Source organism: Syngnathoides biaculeatus, chromosome 4 (genome assembly GCF_019802595.1).
Source record: "Syngnathoides biaculeatus isolate LvHL_M chromosome 4, ASM1980259v1, whole genome shotgun sequence".
Lineage (NCBI taxonomy): Eukaryota > Metazoa > Chordata > Actinopteri > Syngnathiformes > Syngnathidae > Syngnathoides > Syngnathoides biaculeatus.
The window spans coordinates 21474680-21487290 of record NC_084643.1 but is presented as its reverse complement, the minus strand read 5'-3'; the positions used below and the strand labels follow the sequence as shown (position 1 = coordinate 21487290).

Below are 12611 nucleotides of genomic sequence, written 5' to 3'. Positions count from 1 at the left end.
TATACCCACACCTGCTGTCACCATGTGCAACTCCAAACTGGAAGAGAGTCCAACCCCTCTTGAGAGGACTGGTACTAGAGCCCAAGCCTTGTGTAGAGGAGAGCCCAACTGAACTCGAGTTGGAACTTCTTGACCTCATGCACCGACAGGTGATAAGCCCATTGGAAGGGAGCTGAAATCAACCACGGAGTCCAAATGATAGAACTAAATAAATAGGCCCCACTCATGAGCCCGATATGAAGAGGCTGCTTGGCATTGTCTGTGATGGCCCATATCTTGTCCTGCATCTGCCTCTCCACCACAGTCTTAAAGCAGTCAAGCCAGCCTTCTGATCCAGCTTGTCCAGCCTCCTGGTTTCCCTCTCTGATGTTGCTACCCCAGCAGACCGTAAAACAGCTCTCTTGCCACCACTGACTGGAAGAACATGAGAAGTATCTCCCCACATACATGAAAGGAGCTGAATCTTCTAAGGAAAAAAACAAACTTCTCTGATTACTCCATGTTAGAAAATCACACCAAATTGTAGAAGTCTTTAGTCCCTAAATACATCCATCCATTTTTCCGACCCACCTATCCTCACAAGGGTCCCGGGAGTGCTGGGGCCAATCCCAGCTGTCATCGGGCAGGGGGCCAAGTGCAGGGCACATAGAAACAACCATCCATCCTCATTCACAATCACACTTAGGTGCAATTTAGACTCTCCAATTAATACATGTTTTTTGGGAGGAAACCAGAGAGCCCGGAGAAAACTCACACAGGCACGGGGAGAACATGCAAACTCCACACAGGCAGGGCCAAGATTTGAACACCTGTCCTCAGAACTGTGAGGCCAATGCTCAAACTAGTTCGGTCACCGTGCCACCACGTCAGCAACATATTGAGATAAAAACAAAAATCATCTTTGAAGTAGTTCATTTTTAGAAAGCTGAACATAGTTCAAAATTTTTCAGTATAAACTATGACCTGAATTAGTTCATTTTTGGAACCTGAACCTGGAACGTTTGCAAAGACAATGAACTTTCCTAAACTGCTGAAGGCACCTCTTTATGATATATTATTATTTCTGACAGTGAAAGAAGCTTTTAAGTAACTATCTTGTACAAGAAACGTACATTATGAAAAGGGCTTAATAGATTAAAGAGTTACTACTGTATTGCAGCTATGACGTTTTGTCCTTTAGCGCCACCTAGAGACGGGGTTTAACTTCACTAATAACTCATGGAAAAATGACGGGGGGAAAAATGCCAGGGGAATCAAAAGGGTTAATGTGTTTTCCTGTCATAATTCATTCAGAACATTTTTCACTGAATACCTCTTGTATTTTTTCATGAGACTGACAAATTGGTAAAACCAGGAATTGCCTTTTTCTTTTTAACTGCATGCTTCCATTACGAGTATAAACCTGCAACACATGCTGACATGAATTGACCAGTTTTATTCTGTATGTCTTGGAAAATTGCTCCATGAACTGACAATTTTGGTGAAGATGCGGCATACAGAATAAAGCTGCATGGAAAGAATACAGAATATTTTAAATTGTGACTTCCTCTATACAGCAAAGTGCCTGCGTGCTGGCAGTGAACTTATTACATGACTGGATTTCTAAATCAGGAAGAAAAAAAGGAAAAAAAACCTACCCATATTAAAAAGTAATGCTGTTGGGGACCAAAGTCTGAGAACCTTCTTTGGCACTGCAACCTACTTGCTGCTGAAACCAACTCAGGTTCAAGGAAAAGGCAATCTTTAGTTCACAATTTATCATTATTTCTTGTTCTTTTTCATTTCTAAAGCCCCACTGAGAAACACAAAAGTCCATAAATGTGTAGGTGGAAGTATATTTCTTGATTAATTGAACCTTTGACATGAAAACTGAAAAGCGTCTTGCTTGGTCTGAATGGTGTGATCATCATGGCCTTCATCAAAATCAAGCTCTATTCACTCAAAATTGCATATTAGAAATGTCCGGCATCCTTTTGATGCAGAAATACATACTATTGATGAATTGCTTATAACAGGAAATAAATGCGACTTAAATTATTATTCTTTTTTTTACCCCCCTCTCCCCTGCATATGAGCTAAAATAGTGTAAAAAGGTTAGTTCAGTTATACTGACAGGGACAAAAGGAAAACTCGGATTATTCCCCAAATGAAACTAATGGCAGTCACCTTTTCTTTTCTTTTCTTTTCTTTTTTTTTATCCAGGTTCTCTTTTTAACACGGAAAGTATACCTGTAATGAGGACCCCGGTACAATTGGACAATTCAACAGAATTTATTGAACAAAGAGTGTACCCAAATGTGAGAAACAAAGACAGAAAAGAAAATACAAAGTCAAAAACAGCAATTACAAAAGATCGACATAACTAAGCCACTCAGAGAACCAAAGAAAAAAAGAGGTGGACAGAGGCAAAATGGAAGGAAAACAACAAAGAAAAGCAAGCACAAAATCTAACTGACACAGGGTAAAAACACAAATGAACAAAAACACATATATAGGAGAGAAAAAAAACAAATACAAACAGAAGGTACAATCGTGTACAAACCAAATTCCAATTAAGTTGGGACATTGTGTTCAAGATAAATACAAACAGACTACAATGATTTAATTCATGTTCAACCTAAATTAAACTGAATACACTACAAAGACAAGATATTTAATGTCCAAACAGATAACCTTTATTGTTTTTCACAAATATTCATTAAGATAAAATTTTATGGCTGCAATACATTCCACAAAAAAAAAAAAAAGCTGGGAAAGGGTCATATTTACCAAAGTGTTACATCACCTTTTCTTTTAATGAAATTTTTAAAAATGTTCGAAAGCGGAGGACACAATTTTTTTAGCCCAGAGGACATGACATCCACAATTTTCCAAAGCTAATTTGAAATGTGGACCCATCGGAGCTCAGAACACTTTTCCACTTTGCATCAGCCCGTCTTAGATGAGCTCGGGCCCAGAGAAGCCGGCGGCTTTTCTCGGCGTTGTTGATAAACAGCTTTTGCTTTACATCATAGAGCTTGAAGTTGCACTCACGGAAGTAGTGCCGAAGTGTATTTCCCGCTACTGACGTTGGTTTACTGAGTGTTCCTGAGCCCTTGTGGTGATATCCTACACATACTGATGTCGGTTATGGATGCAGTGATCATAGGTCACGGGCCTTCATTGTTAGTTTTCAGCCTTCCCACTTATGTTCAGTGATTTCACCATATTTTCTTAATGTTTTGGTGATATTATAATCCGTAGTTAACGAAATCCCTAAATTTCTTGAAATTATACATTGAGGAACATTATCCTTAAACAATTTTACTATTTTTTCACACACTTGGTCAGCAAGAGATGAACTTCGCCCCATCTTTGCTTGTAACGAATCAATTGAGGGAAGTTCCTTTTATATGCTATCATGGCACTCACCTGTTCACCTGTGGGATTTCCAAACAGGTAGTTGATGATCTTTTCTCAACTTTGTCAGTCTTTTGTCCCCGGTCCCAGCTTTTTTTGGGGATGTTTTGCAACAATAAATTCCAAAATAATGATTACTTGCTAAAAACAATGAAGGTTATCAGTTTGAATTTTAAATATATTGTTTTTTGCGTGTATTCAATTAAATATAGGTTGAACATGATTTGCAAATTATTGCATTCTGTTTTTATTTATGTTGAGCACAACATCACAACTTCATTAGAATTGGGGTTGTTTAAAAAGACAGTCTGACATGTAATCAGACTCAATTCGTCCTGCTTTAGGTCAATTAGGATTACCTAAATGATTATCTACTTGCTAAATGGCAAAATACTGAGAGGTTTTTTTTTTTGGGGGGGGGATATACTGTATATACCCTATATATAACAGGATTAGTAGTAGTAGTATTAGCAGCCTTGGGGTGCCACAATAGACAAATATACTTGCACCCTGAGGGGGGCTAATGTTTTTTGCCATGATTGTAAAAGTATAGAGAATTGGGTTTATGATGACTTGTAGAGGCGGCATGGTGGATCAGCTGGTGAAACGTTTGCCTCACAGTTCTGAGGACCCAGGTTCAATCCAGACCCCGCCTGTGCGGAGTTTGCATGTTCTCCCCGTACCTGCGTGGGTTTTCTCCGGGAATTCCGGTTTCCTCCCACATCCCCAAAACATGCAACATTAATAGGACACACTATATTGCCCCTAGGTGTGATTGTGAGTGCGACTGTTGTCTGTCTCCTTGTGCCCTGCGATTGACTGGCAACCAGTTTTCTGCCTCCTGCCTGTTGACAGCTGGGATAGGCTCCAGCATTCCCCATGACCCTCGTGAGGATAAGCGGCAAAAGAAAATGGATGGATGGATGACTTGTCGATCGCATCATCAAATGCGATGTGTTCCATTAGTCTTGTTCTTGTTCTCAAGGCTCTTATAAAAAAAACAAGTTTGTTTTTCAAGGACATCTTCCTGTTCTCAAAAACAAGGGTGGGTGAAAGGCGTTATTCCAAACTATCTAATCCATAATTTTACTCAATTTTACTTTTGTAGGAAGTTTCTAAAAACTAAAAGTGCCTAGACACTGTCTCTCTTTTTGTAATCACACAAGCAGGAGTACTCAAGGTTTTCGAGATTTAGTTTTCAAAACATAGCAGAGATAAAAGTATAGTTTGACCTTGATCATATCTCCATTCTTTGGCGAAAATGCACATTACAGGAGTGTAACCTTGAAGAAAAAAAATGCCAGTTTTACCTTCAACAGAGATGGGTCTAGAGAGACGTTTTGTGACATGTTCTTGAGAATGAAAATATAGATTCAGTAGGCCGGATGAATCTGAAGATTTTTGAGTTTTATAAGTATGATATAACCCTCTCCCCGGCCAAATGCGTCAGGAAGGGCATCTGGCGTAAAACTGTGCAAAACAAATATGCGTGCATCTAAGATGACGTGACGCGACAAGCCGAAAGGAAAAGAAAAAGAAGATACATCTGATATAACCCGATTCAAAAGGCTGTTCTATTGTCTAAATTTGCATCACCATTTTAAAATAGGAACAGAACTGTTGCAAATTGTTTTCACAAAGGCCAGCCTTCTGGATACTGATTTTCTACACCTCTTACATTCCCATAAGTGCATTCTCAAGTTCAACCTAATAAAAAAAGAGGAAAAAGATGGTGGCAGCACGGTGGAGTAAATGGTTGGGGTGTCTGCCTCACAGTTCTAAAGACCGGGGTACAAATCCTGGCCACGCCGACGTGGGCTTTCTCCGGGCACTCCAGTTTCCTCCCACAACACAAAAACATACAATAATTGGAGACTCTAAATTGCTTTTAGATGTGTTGTTTGTCACTATGTGCCCGGCAATTGGCTGGCAACCAGTTCAGAGTGTAGCCTGCCTCCTGCCCGTTGACAGCTGGGATAGGCTCCAGCACTCCCGCAACCCTTGTAGGGAAGAGCAGTGAAAGGAGATGGATGGAAACACATAGAAATATAATTTCAAGAAGTAAATAATCAGAAATCTATTAGGAATGCTAACAGGCTAAGAGCCTTTTTCCTGGATCCAGCTCTCTGACACCAACTGCCCTGATGTCTTCCGTCACTCCTTTTCTTTAGTCTTCATCTCGGTCTCTTTCCCGGCAGCTCCTTCATCACCCTTCGCCCAAAAAAAAAAAAAAACCCGACACTCCCTACTCTGAATGTGTCAGGTCCATCCAGGTCTCCTGTCTAACTTCTGTCTCCAGAGCCTGACCAATGTTTGACTAAATGTGTTGATCTGATGATTTGCTGGTGGCCAATGTGATGAGAAAATTAAGTTTGTGACTCACCAAGTCACATTTTGACATCAGTTACATTTGATTATGAGATTCTTCACTTGGACTCCTTGCGTGTGCTATATTTACTTGCTATCATTTTATTTTTTGAGAACAGATTTAAAAAAAAATAACCAACTAAATAAAAGGAATTCACCCATCAAAGATGTGTGTTGTAGGTGTCAAGAGCACTTGCAGAAAGATACTTCACATTTATGCACCAAACCGCACTGCAGAATACCCGACCATTTTGGAGACCTTAGAGGGAGTGCTGGAGAGCGCACCCTCTGGCGACTCCATCATTCTGGCGGGGGACTTCATTGCCCACGTGGGCAATGACATTGAGACCTGGAAGGTTATGATTGGGAAGAACGCCCCCCCACCGATCAGAACTCCAGTGATGTTCTGTTACTAGACCCCTGTGGTCATCATGGATTGTCCAAAACAAACACAATGTTCAGGCATAAGGGTGTTCACATGTCCACTTGGCACCAGAACACCCTCTGTCGAAGTACGATGATCGACTTTGTGGTCGTGTCATCGGACTTGCGACCGCATGTCTTGGACACTCGGGTGAAGAGAGGGGCGGAGCTGTCAACTGCTCACCACCTGGTGGTGAGTTGGCTCCGATGGTGGGGGAAGATACCATTCCGACGTGGCAGGCCCAAACGTATTGTGAGGGTCTGCTGGGAACGGCTGGCAGATTCCCCTGTCAGAAGGAGTTTCAACTCCCACCTCCGAAAGAACTTTGCTCATGTCCCAGAGGAGGCGGGAGACATTGAATCCAAGTGGACGATGTTCTGTGCCTCCATTGCTGAGGTGGCCGACCGGAGCTCTGGCCGTTAGGTGGTCCGTTCCCGTCGTGGCGGCAACCCACGAACACGTTGGTGGACACCAACAGTGAGGGATGCTGTCAAGCTGAAGAAGGAGTCCTATCGGGAATTTCTGGCCTGTGGGACTCCTGAGGCAGCTGATAGGTATCGGCTGGCCAAGGGGAATGCAGCTTCTGTGGTCGCTGAGGCAAAAACCCAGCTTCGAGGAAATTTTGGTCCACTGTCAGGCGTCTTATGAAGGGGAAGCAGTGCACCATCAACACTGTGTATAGTGGGGATGGGGCGCTGCTGACCTCAACTCGGGATGTTGTGAGTCAGTGGGGAGAATACTTCAAAGACCTTCTCAATTCCACCAACATGCCTTCCGACGAGGAAGCTGAGTCTGGGTGCTCTGAGGCGGGCTCTTCTATCTCTGGGGTTGAGGTCACTGAGATGATTAAAAAGCTCCTTGGTGGCCGGGCCCGATGAGATTCGTCCAGAGTTCCTAAAGGCTCTGGATGTTGTGGGGCTGTCCTGGTTGACACGCCTCTGCAACATCCCGTGGACATCAGGGACAGTGCCTCTAGATTGGCAGACTAGCGTGGTGGTCCCCCTTTTTAAGAAGGGTGACCGGAGGGTGTGTTCCAACTATAGAGGGATCACACTCCTCAGCCAGGTACTGGAAAGGAGGGTCCATCGGGATGTCGAGTCTCGGATTCAGGAGCAGAAATGTGGTTTTCATCCTGGCCGTGGTACAGTGGACCAGTTCGGTAGGATGCTCGAGGGTGTAGGGGAGTTCGCCCAACCAGTCTAATTGTATTTTGTGGACTTGGAGAAGGCATTCGACAGTGTCCCTCGGAGAGTCCTGTGGGGGATTCTTCGGGAGTATGGGGTAACGGATCCCCTGATATGGGCTGTTCGGTCCATGTATGACCACTGTCAGAGGTTGGTCCGCATTGCCGGCAATAAGTCGGACTCGTTTCTGGAGAGAGTTGAACTCCGCCAAGGCTGCCCTTTGTCACCAATTTTGTTCATAACTTTTATGGACAGAATTTCTAGGCGCAGCCGAGGCCTGCAGTGTGTATGGTTTGATGGCCTCAGCATCACATCGCTGCTTTTTGCAGATGATATGGTTCTGTTGGCTTCATCAAGTCGTGATCTCCAGCTCAGTGGAGCAATTCACAGCTGTGTGTGAAGCGGCTGGGATGGGAATCAGCACCTCCAAATATGAGACTATGGTCCTCAATCGAAAAAGGGTGGTGCGCCCTCTCCAGGTTGAGGATGAGATCCTTCCCCAAGTGGAGGAGTTCAAGTATTTTTAGGGTCTTGTTCACGAGTGAGGGAAGAATGGAGCGGGAGATCGACAGATGGATCGGTGTGGCGTCTGCAGTGATGCAGACTGTGTATCGGTCTGTTGTGGTAAAGAGGGAGCTAAGTTGAAAGGCGAAGCTCTCAATTTACCAGCCAATCTACGTTCCTACCCTCACCTATGGGCATGAGCTGTGGGTCCTGGATACAAGCGGCCGAAATGAGTTTCCTCCGCAGGGTGTCCGGGCTCTCCCTTAGAGATAGGGTGAGAAGCTCGGTCATCCGCGTGGGGCTGTGTCGAGCCGCTACTCCTCCACATTGAAAGGAGCCAAACGAGGTCGCTGGGGCATCTGATTTGGTGAGGTGTTCCGGGCATGTCCAACCGGAAAGAGACCCCGAGGACGACCCAGGACACGCTGGAGAGACTATGTCTCTCGGCTGGCTTGGGAATTTCTCGGGATCCTCAGGAAGAGCTGGAAGAAGTGGGTGGGGAAAGAGAATTCTGGTTACCCCTGCTGAAGCTACTTACCCCACGACCCGACCCAGAAAAGCGGTAGTTAATGGATGGATGGATGGATGGATAGGCGGTGGTAAAACTGCTGTCCCGCCTTGTTGGGAGATTTATGTTTCTCTTCCTGACTGTTTTGTGGCTTGCTGGCAACTTCAGAGCAACCACGCTCAGCTGAAAGTTTACTGGCTCCTACCTGCTCTGATAACCTAGCTGTCGCCACAAATCGGCTGTGAAGCCAAGACTATCTTCATCCCAGACTCTGGTGGTGACAGAGCCCGAAAAAAAAAAAAGTTGCAGGCTGGCCACGAGCAAGGATTAGAAACAGCGCACACGCCAAAAAGCAAGACCCCAGCAAGAGAGTGAAAAAAACCCAAAACTTTGTGCTTTAGTACATTGAGGATGGGTCCAAAAAAAGGAGAGTCACTTGGGAGGGGGAAGACCACACTGACAGCTGTCTTAAGTCACCAATTTGAACGATCCATTCATCCATCCATTTTCTTAGCCACTTATCCTCACAAGGTTTGCGGGGAGTGCTGGAGCCTATCCCAGCTGTTAATGTGCAGGAGGCGGGGTACATGCTGAACTGGTTGCCAGCCAATCCCAGGGCACATCGAGACAAACAGCCGCACTCACAATCACACCCCTCCTTTTCCTTTCGGCTTGTCCCGTTAGGGTTCGCCACAGCGTGTCATCTTAGATGAACACACATTTGTTTGGCACAGTTTCACGCCGGATGCCCTTCCTGACTCAACCCCTCTGCATTCAGACGGGGGAGAAGCTTACAGCACTTGGTATTCTCTGGCGGTCTCCAATCCAAGTACTAACCAGGGCCAAACCTGCTTAGCTTCCGAGATCTGACGAGATGGGGTGTTCTCAGGGTAGCAAGGCCGTAAGTGACTCACAAACACACGTAGGGGCAATTTAGTGTCAGATTAATGTTGCATGTTTTGGGGATGTGGGAGGAAACCGGAGTTCCTGGAGAAAAGCCACGCAGGCACGGGGAGAACATGCAAACTCCACACAGGCGGGATCGGGATTGAAACTGGGACCTCAGAACTGTGACTTCCAGCTGTTCCATCGAACCGCAGTATTGGTTGTTTAAAATCCTAAACGAAATCATTCCCAACGTTGTGTCTCTCAGGCACAGAATAATTATTTAACTTTGGCCATGGCAGGTCATTTGATTACGGTTCAAAATCACATCTTTAAGTCAAATTTAAGGCACTATTATCAAAATGTTTGTTATTCAGAAAAAGTTGACAAAGTTTTTACTGTTAAGACACTTACAAAGATCAAGGAATATATTTAGAATATTTCTGCAGTGTTCATGAAATAAGACTTCTTCCAATAACTGCAAATTGCAGTTTTTAAAGTACGTACCCCTCGTGAATTAGCTGGGGTCAATAATACCTGAATTCAATTTCTTTGACCAAATTACCTGCAGATCTAACTTCAGTAGAACCTGTCTAATAAAAAAGCTTCTACAAAATGACAAGATCAACAGAAATAAAGTAATTCACATTGAAGTCAGGAAAGTGTTAGATCATTTCAGCATATTTATACTAAACCAAATTTTATTCGGTTTCTTATAGTCACATTTTTTTTACACTTCTTCCTCCCTGCAAATGTCCATATATCTCCCTCAACAAAAAAAAACCCCAAAACAAAACACAGAAATATTTGTGTCGTACTAAGCCATAGCAGATTGTCTGTCCACTCCCACGACCCAGACTACATTCCTCTAAATCACCTAAGATATACCATTCCATTTATCTTGCGACCCCCTTGTGAAAAGATGAGACAAAAGATAATTAATATTATGACTCCAACCGTATTCATATTGCGTAAAAAACTCAAGCTTCTATATAACAACCAACCATTATGTGGACAAGGCAGCTCTACTTCACGTCAAACATAAAAGCACACAGCAATCAACCTGTTGCTGAATTGTTCTAATTAGTTGGATGTCTGTGAGAGGTTGGACCAAAGGCGTATTGAGCACTCCCAAATTGTCTTCTTATTGTTGTAATATTTCATATCTTGACGGTTATGAGAATGTTGGATTAAAAGTAATGCACAAATGTTGATTTTTGTGAGGGAGACTTTATGTTTAATGGCTCGTTAGGTTTTGTGTGATGAGTTGGATCAATCCCTTCTTTAGAAGCATTGAAAATGGAGGTGAGAAAAAAAACACTGTTGTGTTGTAATTACATGTTCGTCAATCAGTTTATGCATAATGTTATCATTAATACATGGATTTTTAAATATTATAGTTGAAACATTTGAAAATGTCATTGTTATAATAGCTCTAGCGATAAAACTTGGGATTTGTAAAAAATGGGGAAGACATGTTTTTGTAATTACCAATTGTCCATTATAAAATACTGATATTAAAAGCTGAGGTGGGAAACAGTCACCAACTCTACAAACTTGAATAGTAATTGCACCCAAACCCCTCAGCCCCTTCCACAGGTGCTAACCCGCCCCCACGGGATGGAGTATCCACATTGTCTCTTCTGGCCTGGTGTGACCGAGCCCACCCTCTAGATAGTGACCCACATACAGACAAGAAAAGGCTTAGGTGACCCAAACGGTGGTTTGAAGTCCATGAAAATCTAGATCCCGCGTTTATTGGAAAAGACAAACCTGTCCCGGACAGTAAATTGATAGTTCAAGGAGGCATATCAGAGCATCCATGATAACGCTGCTAAAACATTTCAGAGAGCAGTGGGGCCACGGCATCAACACAACAATCTTTCGGGTGACCTACTTTGTTAATTAGGAACACATAAAAACTCAGATGATTATACAGCTAGACATGCACGTTAAATTCCACCAACCACTTATTGTGACACAAAAGAAAAACCAACTCAATGAGAAAATGACGACATAACTGAATTCTGGTCAATCTGTGGATCTAATTAGTGAGTCCAATCATATTGTTATTGATGTGATTGATGAATGAATTGATTTGCGTGTTGAAAGATGATAGGGCCTAATTCATAATCGGCGAAAGGTGTCAAGTGTGTTATGTGACAGAAGAGCCTCTGATAGGATGAAGGGCAAAGTTTATAAAACAGTGGTGAGGGCGGCCATGATGTACGGATTAGAGACAGTGGCGCTGAAGAGACAATAGGAAGCAGAACTGGAGGTGGCAGAAATGAAGATGTTGAGGTTCTCGCAAGGAGTGACCAGGTTGGATAGGTTTAGAAATTAGCTCATTAGAGGGACAGCCAAAGTTGGATGTTTTGGAGACAAGGTTTGAGAGAGCAGACTTCAATGGTTTGGACACATCCAGAGGCGAGAGAGAGAGAATAATAGTTGAGGGTGCTGAAGATGGACCTGCCAGGCAAAAGAGCGAGAGGAAGACCAAAGAGAAGGTTGATGGATGCTGTGAGGGAAAAAATTAGGTCAGTTCGTGATAGAAAGGAAGAAGCACCAGATAAGGCTTGGATGGAAAAAGATAACACGGTCTGGCAACCCCTTACGGGACAAGCTGAAAGGACAAAATAATATCTCTATAAACTCAACCTCACACACATACACACGCGCACACCCCTCCCCCCCCCACACACACAGACACATGAACATATAGTTATATTTATTTCCTAGTAATTTGAAAATACACATAATTGGTGCTCAATTTTGGGGCTTTTATAATGTAGATATACATTGCTTATTCATAATTAAATAATTATTCCACTTCATTTTATGAAAAGATGATGCAAATCTATTCAATCATGGAAATATAGGTAATTCAAAAGTAAAAATATAACCAGAAGAAAAACCTAAATCATGATGGAGTGGTAATTGAAGTGAATCACTGCCCCCCTGAGTTAAAAAGAAATCTGTGTGTTGAGAGTTCCCAGTTCTATTCACAACCGTTTAAAATGTCACAATGAAATCAAATTAAAGTTTAACTTTTACTATAAAATAAATTGGAGATGTACTTCACTATGGCTGCAGGTGTTCTGAGGGCTATCCCAGTTAATTGCCTGTAAGTGTGGACATGAGTGCGACCCTCGCCTCCCGCCCGAAGATAGCTTGGATAGGCTTCAGCACTACACAACCCTTGTGAGGATAAGAGGCTCAGATAATGGATGGCTGTATTTGGACGTTTACATAAATATAAACCTGTATATATTTAACAGAATATTTTGAAAAAAAAATTGTTATACTTTGACAAAAGGGGGTCAGTCACGAGTTATGTAAT

General features: G+C 43.0%; 1 pseudogene; it reads right to left on the bottom strand.

The window, feature by feature from the left end:
* Positions 1 to 9174: 9174 nt before the first annotated feature.
* Positions 9175 to 9293, bottom strand: LOC133500120 (5S ribosomal RNA; annotated as a pseudogene).
* Positions 9294 to 12611: the final 3318 nt, after the last annotated feature.